The sequence below is a fragment of the Seriola lalandi genome, unplaced genomic scaffold, assembly GCF_002814215.2.
Source record: "Seriola lalandi dorsalis isolate HSWRI2012SDOR001 ecotype SW California unplaced genomic scaffold, Sedor1 jcf7180002054519, whole genome shotgun sequence".
Classification (NCBI taxonomy): Eukaryota; Metazoa; Chordata; class Actinopteri; order Carangiformes; family Carangidae; genus Seriola; species Seriola lalandi.
Window position 1 is genome coordinate 2,879,185 of NW_019525072.1, and position 6,684 is coordinate 2,885,868.

Genomic DNA, 6,684 nt, shown 5'->3' on the forward strand with positions numbered 1-6,684 from the left:
ACCCACCCCCACAGCCCCATGCTCTGCAGTGAGGGTCTAGCGGTGTCCACAGCCTGTCCCAGTCCTCTGTAATTCCAACAGCAACGGCTCTCGCTCAGTGCTCTTGCACTGCGTCGCTCCTTCCCCTCTCTCTCTCTCTCTCTCTCTCTCCCCTCCCCTCCCCTCCCCTGCTGCCTTCCTGCCTCCCTCCCTCCCTCTCTCTCTCTATTAAATTTCCAGTCACACAACAGTGCAGTGGATATCCCTCCCTCTCTCTAACTCTCTCTCACACACACACACACACACACACACACACACACACACACACACACTCTCCACCACCACATCCCTCCTTCCTTCTCCCTCCCTCCCTCCCTCCCTCTCTCACACATACATACCTCAGTAGTCTGTGGAGGTGTTGTCCTGGATCTCTCCCTATCGCTCGCTCTTGATATTGACTGTTCTCTCCCTCCTTTACTTTGAACCTCTCAATCTTGCTCACTCTTGATACAAGGCTGCTCTCTTTTCACCTCTAGTTGCCCCCCCACCCCCCCTCGCCTCATTATTTAAAAGAGCGCCCTCACATTTCCTCCTTTTCCTCCCCAACCTTCTCTGTTTGTATCTCTGTGCTGCAGTGTCTGCTCAGGCTATATGGTGTGGAGTATAACCTCCCCTCCCTCTCCTCCTCTCTCCGGTGGGTGTGCAGGGCTCGCTCCATCAGGCCAGCCTTTAACTGACTGATTGAGTGGACACCACAGGCCGATAAATGAATAAAGATGGGAGGCACTGCGAGGATTAATGTGCCTCATATGAAGACAGAAAGCTTGCCATCTAGTATTTCTGCCTCTGCCCTGTGGATGAAGCTGCTCTCTCCTCCTGTGCTCTGCCTTGTGTTGCGGTGTGCTATGCTGTGCTGGCATATTGGTTGAGAGACGTGCAGGCACTCTCTTTGCCCTGGGTTATGTTCAGGTCCCGGGGCCTCGGCGGCGGCAGCTGCCCCGGGGTGAAACCTCTGCCATCGCCGTGCTGTGCTGGAACGGCGTGGCGAGAGGAAGTGGGGCAGATACGCCGGTGGGGTTGAAAACAGGCCGCCTGTCTTTCTCCTCCTGTCATTTCTGCTTCAACCCCCTCCTCCCTCACATGCTATCTCAAGACTGAACTCTCCACAGCCTCCGAGGCCCAAACTGAGCCCTGATCCGTATCTGATGGTGAAACAGCACGCCACCGGCTGCAGAGATTCCAACCTGTGTGATACCAAATTGAACATTCAGGCTGTCGTGACTAGCAAGCAAGGGTTGAACGCTCTGACGCTCATACTTGTGTACACCCCGAAACACTGTTTTCACCCACAGAGAAAGAAGTTCTTTTAAAACACAGAGTTAACCAAGCTTGTATCTCCACCACTAAAGCCAATACTCTTCCCTTATCAGAAACAGCCCTATCTGGCAACTGCATCCATTAGGGCCGATAGTGCCATTGATCTTCCCACACCCAGGCCAAGCGGACCTCAACCACCAGGCCCTGAAAACAAATCCAATTTTGGGTGTTATATGCTCCTCCGACCCCCACGCTCCTCCGACCCCCACCCTCCTCCTCCTCCTCCTCCTCGTCCTCGTCTCTGCATGTGCAGGCTAAACTCTCCCACCACCACCACCACCACCACCACGGCCATCACAACACATTCACTCTCGCTGTGGCAAGGCTTAATAATAAGACCGTCTCTTCCTGCTCTTCCGTCGCTCGCTCCTGTCATCGCCTCCTCCGGCAGGCCGTAAAACAAACTCTGCCCCCAGGCCTATAAACCCCATTATGCTGAGCAGCACTCCTGCCACCAGGCTGTATAATCTTCATCTCTAGCCTATAGCCTCCCCCAACTGGCCCTTAAACTGGTCCGCTGACTTTCCTCATGGTGACAACAGGGACAACCAAAATGCCACACATCCAGCACGTAGCGGGAGCATTTTAATCTCAGGCTGTTGTTGCTCTGACCCAAACCACTTTGCAGTAAAGAGCAGTCCAACAGCTGAGGCTTTGGTCATATGTAAAGATGTGGTCATGGATATAATGAGTAAGGTTAAGTGCACTTAATGTGTTTAATTCCATTATTTTAATGGAAACATTATAAATCTATATGAGGCATGTTAAAGGTAATGTCCATACTCGTGCTTTATATTGAGATGTTCGGTGCATTTAGTTTAGTTTGTGATTTATGCCTTTGTCCTAATTTTGGATTTTATTTGAATACTTTTATTACTTTAGAATAAGTATTGGAAAGTAATGAAACTATTGGTTTTGGCAGTGACATTCCACATCCCTTGGACTGATCTTTGATGCCAGGTACCCGCACTTGCATCGCACCCAACCCCGATTCCTTTCCCTGCAGGTTTGTGTGTCGACAGCTCGGCAGCCTCATGTAATCTTTTCAGGATGAGCACGACCGGGCTCCACGGTTTGTGGTGCAGCCAGCAGGCGCTCGCCGGCAACCTCCCCTCCCAGGTCCGGCTCCAGGATGGCACCGCCGGTTACTTTGGTCTGGGCGAGGTGACGTATTCTTCAAGCGCTGTTCATCAGGGTTATATGAATCGCCGCTCTTAGTCTTGTCCCTCCAATGGGACCAATTTTGTCTCGGGATACCCAACCAGCTCCCAGGATCACGGGGACACACAAACCTCTCCACCATGTTTCTCAGAGGAGCATGGATAGGGTGAGGGGATCAGACGTCCAGAGGAAGCTCGGAGTAGAACACGGGGTAGACGCAGAACACATCAGGCCTGGGAACGTTGCTGTTTTACGGCCTAGAATGTCTAGACTACATTGCTTAACCTGTTGTAACTGACCTGACTCTGAGAGAGAACTAATGGCTGTTAATTTATTTTTATTATTTATTATTAGCTATTAGCTACCATCACACCACCATCCGCAATTTATTTCAATTAAAAGTAGGTCCATAATTTCTATTGTGTGTTTCTTTGTGGGATAGTTGCGGGCAGTCTCTCTACACAACACATCAAGCCGTTTTGTTTGCATGTCTGGAGTTTTAAGTACTTCAGGAGGTCATTTGTCCACTGTCAACTTTCTACATACTCAATACGTAGTTGGAAATATTGTGTGTGTGGAACCCTGGGCTTTATTTCTCAGAACATCTTTCACAAGAACCTGCCAGAGCTTGTTAGAGTCAGCTGTGGGGTGCAGGTGTACGACGAGCGTTGCTGCATTGCTTTTTGGTTTACAGAGACGAAAACATCAGTCTCTGGAGGTGTAATTGGTCACCATAGGAAATTTAGTCATACATTTGGCAAAAAATAATTCAACTTTACTGTGCAGATCCAGACAGAATAAGCTTTAGTAGAAAAAAACTTTTCACATTACACGATCCTAATTGGGGTTTGCCAATCAAACGTTGGCAATGAGGATCAGAACAGTAGTTTATTCTCATCTCATGATCCACACTGATGAATGCTGTTTGCAGTCTATTTGTCCTGACATATTTGATGCACTTGACATCAGGATTTTCCTCAAGAAGATGAAGTGAACTCATGAGGAAATGATCTCTTATAATGAGAAATCCATAGTGTCTGAGTGTGAGTGGATTTGGGGGAAAGTTAAAAAAAAAATGCTGTGTTGTCCTGAAGTTACCTCAAACTGAGTTTTTGATATAGGTTTGTGTGTTTGTGTGTGTTTGTGTGTGTGTGTTTCCTCTCAGGAAGAAGTGAATGTTTTTTTCTGCTGTCAAACAGTAAGGTTCTCCTCAGAGGAAAAGCAGCACTTGCAGCTCAACAGGATTTGAGTGAACTGTTACCATAACAAGAATGATTTTCTTGTAAATCTGTTTTTTTTGTTGTTTTTTTTATAATTTGAAAATAAAAATCTCATATTTGTAAGGGAACATAATCTTTGGAAAGCCTGCCACCCATAGAGAACATGTCATGGCTCTCTCTGGGTGCACAAAGCCCAAATGGCTTTGATGGCTCGTATCAGCAACCCCACTTCCCCGTATTCCCACAGTACCTCATGACACCCCGGGGGGCATGATCTCCAAATCCACAAAGCACATGTAGACAGCTCCCTTCACAATGTAGGCGTTGAACATAGTCCACTCAGTTTCAGTTTTCTACAGCCCCCCCTCCTCAAGAATGATGGAAATATTTCTCTGGAAGTGGGAGCTCATCTTGACAGGGACTTGGGCCAGGCGTGTCCAGTTCACCCTCACTAAACATTAGGGTTTACCAGGTCTGTCCGACAGACCTGATACTACTTCAGGCATCTGCAAACTGCCACCCTGTGCCGAAGCACAAACAACAGTCAGAGCCTTCCTCTCAATGACAGATGCAGCCTTCTCATTATCTGGGGAAAACTGGAACAGCGCGGCCTCAGTCAAAGGCTGAATACAAGTATTTCCAAACTTGCCTGGCGCCAGCACCTCCTTGTCTCCTAGAACATGTTCGATTGTCCTGTTGGAGTTGGGAGGCATTTGCTGCCCAAAGTGAAGGAATTTGACTGTCACAGGTTTTATTTCAAAAGTGATGATCCATCACCAGATTAGAGACCCACTCTGATATGGGAAATGTGGATCTACCAGTGGCTGGAGGAGATGGCCAGGTAGAAGTACATGTACTATCAACTTGTTTTAACTTACTGTTTGTATTTTTTATTGTGTGTCGGACTTTCTAAATGACTGATTTTTAATCCTGTTTTGTTTTTTCATCAGCTGCTTTGGTGCGTCTACTTTTGTTATGCTGCAAATCCAAACCTAACCAAGTTACTCTTCTTTGTTTAATCAAATACACATCCATATTTCTCGAACCCGAGCTGCTGGATTTCAGCCAAAGGCCACTGCTGGTCGATAATCTGAACTTGCAGGTTGACATGGGGGAAACTACGACTGTATGAGATATTAAAGTTGAAGGACTCTGAGAGGCTAACACTAAACCTCACTTTAAAGCTGTGATGTTTCAATTTAACATCATATTGTCTTCATTTGGACAATAACTAGTCCACTGCAACACGAACAGAACCACTGAGCTAATGCATTAATCACTGAATACTTCTTTATGACTATATGCACAAATGGGGGTTAAGTGAATTTTGTATTTTAAAAAACTGAGGATTTCTACTAGTTTTCAGAAATTCTACTTTTCTTTTCTATGTCAGTTTAAGATTAAAATTCTCATCAGATCCTGGTTCTTTGATGGAACCTCAGGTCACATTTATCATCCATTTAAGGTGTATTGTTCTTAAGTTACTGTGTACAAGTGTATCATGGTGGGGAAATATAATGGAACTAATAGAGGCCATATACGGTGAACAGCATCAGGCTGATGAGGCTAAAGGAGAAACATAAACTAATGCTTTTCTTAAAGTAAAGCCAAATGACCATCATAACCATAAGCCACCATTTTATTTACCACTACTGTTCATCATACGGACCTTTCTGCTGTTAATAAGAGAGATACTGAAAAACTTATGAGCTCAGACAGGCGCTAATAGCTTGATAGTGAGATGGAGGCAGATAGATGGAGAGAGAGAGCGAGTGCGAGAGAGGAAGATAAAGTGAAGCTAAGCCGGGCTCCGAGGGCCGGCCAGTGATTAAGGGATGGGAGGGATGAACACCAGCCACTGAGGGACTAGTGTCTATCTGTGAGAGTCCATGTGAAAGCAGGGCTGAGGAAAAGCTCAGAAACAAGAACCCACTGTCACGGTATCTTAGCAACCGTCTCTGTCTCCCAGGTGACGGGGACTGACATCACTTCCTGTTGGTGAGAGTGTATGTGTATACACAGTGTCCAAGTGTGAAAAAAACAGCACCAATTGATACATGACTATATCATGAAGGTGTCATGTGCGAGGCTGAGCAAAGTTCACGTGCGTTTCTCTCTTCTCGTGCGCGCTCGGCTCAGCTCTGCAGCTTCAGCACCAATGTCACCATCAGGTACATGACGGGATTGCGTTTGCTGGTGCGCAGGGTTTAACTTGAATGCATCGCGTCCGCATGCCAGGGTGCGTTTCGAAAGCAGACCATGGCATATATGTGAAGTCTGTGCCATGTGCGCATGCGGTCAGCCTGATTGTATGTTATGCCAAAGGAAACATGGCCAACTGATGCCATCTGGTAGGACTACTTGGCACAAGGGGGACTCTCTATGGTTCCACGACATATTGGAGTAGTTAAAATTAACACTGTGACACTATTTGGCAGAAAAAGACACTGAACTATCTATTACTGTGCCTATTCCAGTCTCTCTCTCACCTTCAGGGTCCATGCTGCATTCACGCAGGGGGGGGGACGACGACTCTGGCTGTATATCAAATGCACAGCATCACCATGTATGAACAGAAAAACCTTTTCACAGCGAGAAATGACTTCTTCAGTTGTCTACGCTTCATTTTATTGAATCCTCCCTAAACAACTTTATCAATAATAAAAAAAAATCTAACAGAAAAAAGAAAAATCTGAATTTAAAAGGTAAAAAAAACCATTTCAGTTTTAAATGATAAAATGTAAAAATTATAGATGAGTAGAGTTTCCAGAAGCACAACATAACTGACTGTTTCCAATGGTTTGGCTGCATCCAGGGTGTAGCATGAAGGATTAGCATGCTGCCGGTTTGACCATTTACATGAAAAACTAATGCTCGCATTGTCTGCCCCTAATTAACTTCAGCTGCTCAGTCCCGTAAAAAAAAAAAAAAAAAAAAACCCAAAAGA